At 38.2% G+C, this 9,643-nt stretch overlaps 1 long non-coding RNA gene across 12 annotated transcripts; it reads right to left on the reverse strand.

The window, feature by feature from the left end:
- LOC110431737 lies at nt 4,027-9,006 on the reverse strand. 12 transcript variants are annotated; one of them, XR_002449179.1, is made up of 11 exons: nt 8,875-9,003; nt 8,424-8,765; nt 7,824-7,917; nt 7,404-7,456; nt 7,177-7,302; nt 7,042-7,103; nt 6,855-6,882; nt 6,092-6,423; nt 5,072-5,172; nt 4,901-4,963; nt 4,027-4,402 (listed from the first exon to the last, which is right to left on the reverse strand). It is a non-coding gene; the product is annotated as an uncharacterized LOC110431737 (long non-coding RNA). The 12 variants fall into 12 exon arrangements; XR_002449175.1 differs by having other exon boundaries at nt 7,177-7,313; XR_002449178.1 differs by having other exon boundaries at nt 7,404-7,917; nt 8,875-9,005.

Below are 9,643 nucleotides of genomic sequence, written 5' to 3' on the forward strand. Positions count from 1 at the left end.
TATGTGTTTCTGTTTGGTTTATAACATTGCATCTTGTGACATGCCCATTGTTTTTGGATTGGTCAACAGATTCAACATGAGGACTATACTCTAACTTTGGTGTTTGACGGGGCTCTATTCGTTTGGAGCATTAACTGCGTAAACTAAACTACTAGTGAAGAAGATGAATGATTTGGATCGAATATCATTTCTTTTTTTATTTTATGCTCTTTTATATGTAATTTGGAGATATACTATGCCAAATATGAGGACCCGTTTGATCAGAATCTACATTCTCACAGAAACATTTCGGCTCTAGATTCTCTAAAAAACGTTTCATGTGATGAATCGGAATCACTATTTTTTTTGAAAATTACACAGTACAACGCAGACACTCACAACGTACGCACACTCACCCCCTGTAAACACAAGTGTGTAAACCCTAACTAGAACTATTTGGCAAGTAGGCTTGATTTTGAATCCAAAAGACAATGGTTTTAATAAAAAAATATATAAATGAAAATATGCTCTAAAAAATCACGAAGAATAGTTTGAATATAGCCCATTTTAAATTTTAAAAAACAATAGCAAAAAAAACGATCGGTAGTGTATGAGAGTAACGAGAAACAGAATCTAGAGAAACCAGTCGAGAATTTATTAAAAAAACAGTCGAGAAGTCATTTCACTCGCCTGATGCAGAAAAACACACAATCAGGATAGAAATGTTTCGCCGATAGAGCCTTTGGTGAGCATATTCACTTGACGAAAAAGTCATAAGTGAAAGTAATGTTTACTGATTTATTGTGAGAAAAAAATATTATTAAACAACTGGTAGATTTGGTAAATAAACTCAAACGAATAGGCTCTTGGGCATCCAAACAGTGCCTTTTAATAAAATTCAGTCTTCCTATAAAAATGTAGAATGTGGATCGCGTAGAAGTGTCAGTACGGTAGGTGAACGATTACTCCTTTTCAAATATATTAGTATAAATAGTAGTACTCAGAGAATGAATAAACGAAAACAGACAGACATAAACACTTTTTATTGACTGTGATCCTAACCTTACCTTTCGCTTGTGATCCTGAGCTTATGTATTGGTTGTGATCCTATTATCTTGGAACTTGGCCCGTGACCGGTGAACAAGTACATCCCGCTCTTTTCTCCCCCCACCGAATCGAATGCAAAATCGGCGACGGAAGATGCTCGCGTCCCGCCGTCTACAGACTACAGGTATCAAAGATTCGCCAATATGTAGTGTATGGTTGTGGCACCAAGAAAAGCAGGGCAGCATCGTATCATACTCATACCCCTGTGGTCGCCGGCCACAACTCACAGCGAGCACCTCACCTACCAACCTCATACTATATCTTTCTTCGTTTTTTGTTTTCAGATATATCAACCTCATATACACGTATACAACCCCACCTGCCGGCCGTTCAAATTTGCGGTGCACGAAATATGGTAGTACACCTCATGGTCACCTAAGGCTAGTCTCAATGGACAGTGTCGGTGTATGGTTTCACATACCAACACGTCATCGAAATTGAAATGAAACCATCTATGAAATAACCCCAGCAATGGAGCATTTCACTTTGTTGTTTCCAAGGCTAAGCAAAGCATTTAATTGCTGCAAAATGATTGGATCACATGCAAGATGGTGAAACGATTTGGCCCTCAGTGGGGATTTCATCGTGTTTCACCGCGTGGGAAACAATGCCCGTGGAGTTTCACCATGGTAAAACTACTTCCTTCTTTCTCCTCTTCGTTTCATGCAAAAAGTGCAGTTTTGCTGATAGGCGCTCTAATAAATGTGCATGGCATCCTGGTGAAACCCCCACTGAGACTGGCCTAATAATTATAATTAGTATACAATAATGAATGGTCTTGATCTGAAGCAAACAAAACACACAGCTCGATCGGATGAATGGAACAAGGTCACTCACAATGCAAGACTCTATCACAGAGACCAAGACAATTAATTACATATTATTTATGGTATTTTGCTGATGTGGCAGCATATTTATTGAAGAAAGAGGTAGAAAAAATAAGACTCCAAGTCTTATTTAGACTTTAAATCCACATTGTTCGAGATAATAAATAACTTTAGACTCTATGATAGAGTCTGCATTGTGAGTGCTCTATGGTACGGGATCGTTGGATGGAGCAAATTGCTTGGATCGCATGCAACAAGGTGATGGGGAGCCTTCCAGAAAGATAATCACGCGTAATCTATTCCTACTACTAAATTGTGAATATTTCAGTCTACCCAAAATTTTCTGCCGTCGGTACCGAGTCCGCCCACGCGTCCGTACGAATCTCCATCGGAATCGTTGGCTTCGACGCTGGCAGAGAGGAAAAAAAGAATAAATATTTTTCTAAGATTTTCAATACAAAATCTTCTTTATACATTACAACATATTGAGAATAAAGAAATTATAAGGGCTTAGATGCAAAGTGATTATCATATTAGTTTATTTTTCTTTTATTATTTAAATCAGCTGAAAATTAATAAATACGTAATAATTCATAAAAAAATCTAAAAATTACAAATAAATTTTGTTCAGCTCCACATATGTAGATCCATGCAGTAAACAAAAAATATCACAAATTCTTTTTTTGCTGGAGATGCGGGCCAATGCTTTTTAGTGTAAAATTGATAAATGCGTAGTAAATCATTAAAAAAAACTAAAAATTACAAAACAAATTTTGTTCAGCTCCATATATGTAGATCCATGCACTAAACAAAAAATATCATAAATTTTAGTATATTTATTTCTTGCTGAAGATGCTTGCCTATGCTTTTTAGTGTAAAATTAAAATTGTAGTTATCTTGCTCCAATTATTATGAAAAATTTATGGTAGTCTATTTAATGCGATGCTTGATTTGTGGTAAAAATTTGAGCACCATTTCTGCATATCTCACTAATTTACTAATTTATCTAAATTTATGCTTGAGGATGCTTACACTACCTTTGCACGATGTGTTGTTATGTCATATGAACACTTCATAAGCTCATGTATTCATAATTTATACACATTTAACTGATATATCATATTTCATAGAAATCCTAATCTAAATAAAAAAAGCTACCAACAAACTTCTCATGTTTTAATATAATACTAAGGTATATTAAGAGGTAATATTAGAGTAAGATAAGGTTTAACTAATTTCTACTATTATCAATAAATAAATTACGGACTTTAAATTTTATAAAAAGGATAAATATAAATAGATATGTAATATTATGTCATCACTTTTATGGCTATTTAATGTTCTTTTTTTCGTTGCAACGCACAAACATATTTACTAGTGGTAGGCTAATTTTAGGGAGAGTTTCACGACTCTTTTTTTAGACTCCCTAGTGTTCGAAATCGTATAAATAATTTTTATTTCGATAAAATACATTTCATATCATGAAACTTTTTTATTTCTCTTTTTATTTATTGCTGCCACGTCAACTTATTTAGTGCTTATGAAATTTTCATTGAAGCTTGACTGTAGGAGGACAGGGTCATGGGGCCGAACTCAACCGAGTCACGCGTCAAGATATCTCTTCACTAAGGCCTTGTTTAGTTCTCCAAAAATTTTACAAAATTTTTCAGATTCTCCGTCACATCGAATCTTTAGACGTATGCATGAAGTATTAAATATAAATGAAAATAAAAACTAATTGCACAGTTTGGTCGGAATTGACAAGACGAATCTTTTGAGCCTAGTTAGTCTATAATTGGACAATATTTGTCAAATACAAACAAAAATGCTACTATTTATATTTTGCAAAATTTTTTAGAAGTAAACAAGGCCTAAGCCTGACGCACGCATCGACGTTGTCTTTTCTCTCATCTCTCTGCTTCCATCAGTAAGATTCGATAAAACCATACGTATGCTGTAAAAGTCATATGAACTAGAACATCCGGCGCCCTTCGGGCGCCCTACCATGATTTGAAGAATAAAAGCTAGTCTGTTTGATATACACCGCTCTATAATCAGATATGGTAAAAGCTATATCAATCACATACATATACATTATGAAACATATATCATATTATACCAATAGAAACATGACACAAAATTATGAAGCATCGACATATAGCATAATTTGTATGTCCACTGTAGCTCCCATGGTTATGTTCAGCTATAAATTACACAACCCTTCATTACATTTATAGTACTACTGAACCATACACAACAATCAAGAATTAATGACTATCGAACATCTTAGCTCGTACCATAGAACGGCAAACTACACGGCTCGCAGACATGAGGTTTGCAAAAGACAGCCAATCATCATGGTGGCAAGTTCCCTTGACGCTGAACATCAGAGCCGATCACGAGTTGAGCACATAAATAGCTATATTTAACCAGTTGGGGTAAAAGCAATGTAGCCTTCCTCTTTTGGTCATTAGGTATCATGGACTACTCTGTAAATAGAAAAGGGCATAACATATGACGTTCATAGATTATGATGTGGCAATAAAATAATTGGCTAGCATATATCTGGATAATAACTAAAAGCAATTAATCTGTTATTTGGTTGATGTGGCCTCTTTTGATGATTAAGTACTTTTTTAAAAGCAATATTCACTAAGTAAACAAATATTGCATGATCTTGCACCTAGAGTACACGGTCTCCTTACGCATCTTGGTAGCAAAGAAAAATAAGTAAATATTTCAATGGGTAGCGAACAACGCAACTAAAGAAGACAAAAAAAATCAGAAAATGGTTAATATACTAAGCTTTGCCTTGCAAAATTGGATTAGATCTTAACATTAGCACACAGGTAAATAGTCATATTGAAATCTGCAGGTATAGAAAGAAGCCAATTACACTTCAAAATAGTGTTGAATAAATCCAATCTACAAAATGTGATTCCTCAGCAGAGTTTCAAGATTCCAAAAAGCAAGCACTACTTACTGACCACGACAATGGGGTAACTGGGCTATAGGCATGATCTTTATTTCAGCAGGAGCATCCCATACAACTATGGATATGATAAATGCAATAATTAGTTATGTCACTAAACAAAATAACAGCAAGTTATCTCTAGGCATCATGGGTATAAAGATATTAAACAAAGCTGCTTACTTACTTGTATCCCTTGAGAAGCAACCACAGATGTCGTACAAGAGGAAATGGTTTCTATAGAGCAGACACTTACATCTCTCCACTTATCACAGAAACTGGGTACACCTGTTTAAATTAGATCACATAAGCTTGCCTGCTAGGTGCCCTAGAAACACAAACTACATTCTACTTATTAGGGGATTAGAACTACAACCTAAATTGTTATTTCAACGTAATCTGAACAAAAGAACATTTGTAGTCGCGTTATGTTAATCTATTGCTCAACTAAACATGCCTGTGATTAGTATTTGTGTAGTTATGAAACCTATGCCTATGAAAAGTAATTGTGTAGTTATGAAATCTTGTGAAATTTATCAAAGAACACAAATATGGTCGCATAACTCAGAAGTGTTTTGACTGAATTTGATGGAAATTCACACATCATGGTATCCAGCGACCTAGCCATGGACACCTCCACCTAGGGTCCTCATTCCCCAAGCACACAAAATTAGTGCCTTAAACACAATAAGCTAGCTCCCAATGAAAGCAAAGGAGGGTAGCAGTAGCAGTTCGATGTGGCATGTTCCACGGTCAACATGGCTCGATCTGTTATCGGCAGAGCCGCTGTATGCGCTTTGATCTCAGGAGCCGCGAGCTGTGGAAGAGAACATTGCTTTCTTTAAGATAATGAAGTATGTCCTGAAAGAAACATCCCTTCCTAGCGTGCTGCAGAAGCGCAATGCACTGCCATGCAAAACCAACCATTTCACAAGTTACATGACATGGGCAGCCAGCAAAGGACTCGATAATTTTGTAAACAAAAATCTAAAATGGTTGCATACACTTGTTTGAAAGTAAATCAGATCAAAATATAAATCCTCCAGGACCTTTAGACACAGGCATTTGTTGCAAGCTTTAGACTCGGGCGTTTACTGCAACTACAACAGTTACTTGCAAGTTGTAGCAGTTACTTGTAATTTGCAATGTCTATTTCGAGTAATGGATTGACCCAGCTATAGCAGTTGGCAGCGTCCAAGCATCTCACCTTTGGTGGATCCGATGGTGCCAGTCGATGAAGATCAAGGTGGACGCCGGTGGGCCCGCGTAACAAGGCCGCCAGTGGATCAAAGACTACATATTCAGATGAGATCAAAACTGAAGCAACGAACCACAGAAGATCTTAGAGTTCAATGAGATCAAAGACTACATATTCAGAGCTACACTTATCTTGATTCTTGTCAGAAAGTGATGGTTGGTCACGGTTTCAATGTTGTGAGCATATACATCTAGACCAGAGTTTGCTATAGATGAAACTGCCTCCAAGTCACCTCGAAAATATGAAGTCAGACGCTCCATCAATATCCCAGGATTCAGCTCCTGAAAAAAACCCAAATTATTCAGCATGTTAGATGTACAGAGAGTTATTAGTTCACCTTGTCTTCAATGGATAAACCTTAAGAGCTCGGACTGTTTGAGCAGAATGGCCACTTTAACCATCAGGAAGGTTCATCACAGCCTAGAGTGTCGCCTGGCACTCCCGGCAAGGTTCATCCTTATTACAAGTTTTAACTATCTCTGAATCATAACTATTTTAAAAAAATATCTCTGAATCAGCTTATGGATGGCGTCTGACGCCATTACACACAATTCACAGCAACCAGATGGCAGTATCCTTCACACTGATTTTGACTTTCAATTATTTGCCACGATAGCCAAAAAAACAATTGGGCATAACAGAGAGCACAAGATGAAATCCCCACATTCTTTGTGATTTCTTAGTAGGCTAGCAATGGAAGAAAGAAAATTACCTGTGCTGTCGTTGAGGGTGGCCGGGAACTGCATCTTGATGCAGGTGCAGTTGCAGATCACCAGCAACACCACGGTCAGGAAGGAGTTGACACATATTCATGAGCAATTGGTACAGTCATAATATTATACATGTTTCTGCACAGAGCCTTTTTAGAAATTTCTAAAAGAACAAACTCTCTAATGTACCTGTTTTACCATCACTGATGACATCAGCTTTTCCTTTCTACATTATTGCTACATCACCAATTCTAAACAAAAAATAATCATAAAATATTAGTTAAATAAAAATGATGAAAAGCACATTTTAATAGTAATAATAACCTTATGCTCATAGCTTTGGCAAAGTACGGTTAGCTGCCCAGCAGCAGTTTCCTCATCTACGTTACAGTTAAGAACCTTGACGCTTGTGCACATAGACATTTGATGTTAAAATGGCAAGAGGGTTTCCTTCAACAAACCTAAGGTTATTGATTACAAGAAGCAGGCCATCTTGAAAATCAAACATACTGAATTTGAATGAGGGAAAAAATAACAGCTCCAAGTATTACCTCCAGAATAAAGTAACCGTTTCTAAATTCCCAGCACATTGGACTCCTGCTAACTGAAATCAAACATTTCCTTTTAATTTGTTTATAAGAAAACAGACAGCAACATATTTCAAGGACGAGTAGTAGAGGGATGAGGTCGTTTTGTCTCCATTATCTAAAAACAGTATATGATTATGAATATATGGAATATTATTACAAACTGAGTAAGCATATGTCAAACATTTCCTTTTAGCACGGGCAGTATAAGATACTGAGTAAGCATTGAGATTCAGCATAAAACATGAGGAAACAGAAATAATAGAAGTACAACTCATGGGAATTTCAAAGAAATCAGGCAAATATAATGTCATCTTCCATGTAGCAATACATGTATTTTGGAGAATGATACAAGTACATAGCAGAGCTTTTCATTTTACATACTGATTGTTTTCTAGGTGCCACTTCCTTGTCACTTTTTAAAGCAAAGAGTCATCCAATAGTAGTACCACCCCGTAACATAAATAAGTTTGCATAGCTGCAGTGTAGACAAATCTTGATTAGCCACTACATCAACCAGATTATTTCCCCCAAACCCCACACTGAGCAAACAAACTGCATTATTTCACCCCAGATTGATGAAACCACCAATGGTACGGAACTAATTCAAACAAGAAGATGCATAACATCACAGACTCTACCAAGCTGGCCGCTGAATCAGCTAATTACCATTAACCATCACTCTACGCACGAATTACCCGTTGGATCGTTGTGTGTCCTGTTATCCTGCCGTGCGCCCTGGCGGCATGCGGCCTCACGGCGGCCACAGAGTAATAAAAATTAAATACCTCTCAAAACTTGCCATGAACAGAGCCCAGTGGTATACAGAAATAAACAAAATATATATGAAAATACATGCTATTTGTTAGTCGCATCAGTTGCTACTTGCTAGAACAGATCCCTACTCCTTAGCTGGACTGAAGGCACATCGAGAAAATTGAAATCTTAACAGCATTCTGAAACTACCAAAGAAGAACAACGCACCAATAAATCCTTGGCCTTGCTGGAGCCGGACCTCGACAATGACTTCTTCCGCCAGAAGAGCGTGGTCTTGATCCACTTCGCTGGAAACTTCCCCATTGGAGCCTAATCCGCTGTGCACCGGACTGAAGGGGTTCAGAGCTTGCAATGAAACCGCAATCAGTCTTTGCCGGAGCGCCGGAGCAGCAACCATCGTCGTCGCACCGCTGGAGCACGGAGCTAGGGTTTCGAACCCAGGGAGGCACGTGGGGCAGGAGTGGCGTGCACGACGCGATGGGGCATTGAGGGGAAGAGGGTGTTGGAGTTGCGTGCGCGCACGAGTGGTGGAGACCGCGTCCTCCAGGGCTGTGAAGGCGTCACCCCGCCTCTATTTGGAATAGGTAGACGAATGGAAAGAGAGAGAAGGGGGAAAAGACTGGAGATAGAGAGAGACGCGGAGGAGAGGAGCTCTCACAGGTGGGGTGACGGCGGCGATAAACGAACTGCGAGACCTCGTGCTCCAACAACGGCAGCCAACAGGGAGGCGCGCGCATCGAGGACAATGGTGCGGCGGCGGGGGGGGGAGAGAGAGGAGAGAGAGGGAGAGATTAGAGATGAGATGGGCATTGCGCTAGGGCAGGGGATTTGGGGTACGCCTCTGCGGGGGGGTTTCTCCGCAAAATGTCAAGGGTACTTCTACAAAATTGTTAGGCTACCTTGTTCGTGTCAAAATAAAATTTACAATAGGGTTCGGGTCATAAAAAATCAAAACGTGTTTACTGTTTAAAGGGGACACGGTGGACAGAGGTTTGATTATGTAAAAATCAAAGGGTCTTTTTGCAAAAGGTACGGAGACGCGTGTCCGCACGTCAAGGAGCCACCAATGCTTTGAATTCTCTCGTGCGAGCGGATCCGAGTGACTTTTAAACAACCCTGACTAGGTGTTTTGCTATGTTGTATTTTTCTCTCTTTTACCTTTAATTTTTCTTCTGTAAAGTACTACGTACTTCCTCCATCCAGAGAAAAAAATGCAACTATCAATTGTGTACTAGTAAAAGTGGTCCACGTTTGATCAAGTTTTTAGTCAACAATATTCACATTTAGGACCCCAAATCCCAAATCGGTTCATTATAAAAATATATTTCGTAATTAATCTAATAATATTTATTTTATATCATAAATATTGATACATTTTTATCTATATTTGAGCTAACTCAAGATACTAAAACATAACATTGTACTAG

This window comes from Sorghum bicolor, chromosome 1 (genome assembly GCF_000003195.3).
Source record: "Sorghum bicolor cultivar BTx623 chromosome 1, Sorghum_bicolor_NCBIv3, whole genome shotgun sequence".
Lineage (NCBI taxonomy): Eukaryota > Viridiplantae > Streptophyta > Magnoliopsida > Poales > Poaceae > Sorghum > Sorghum bicolor.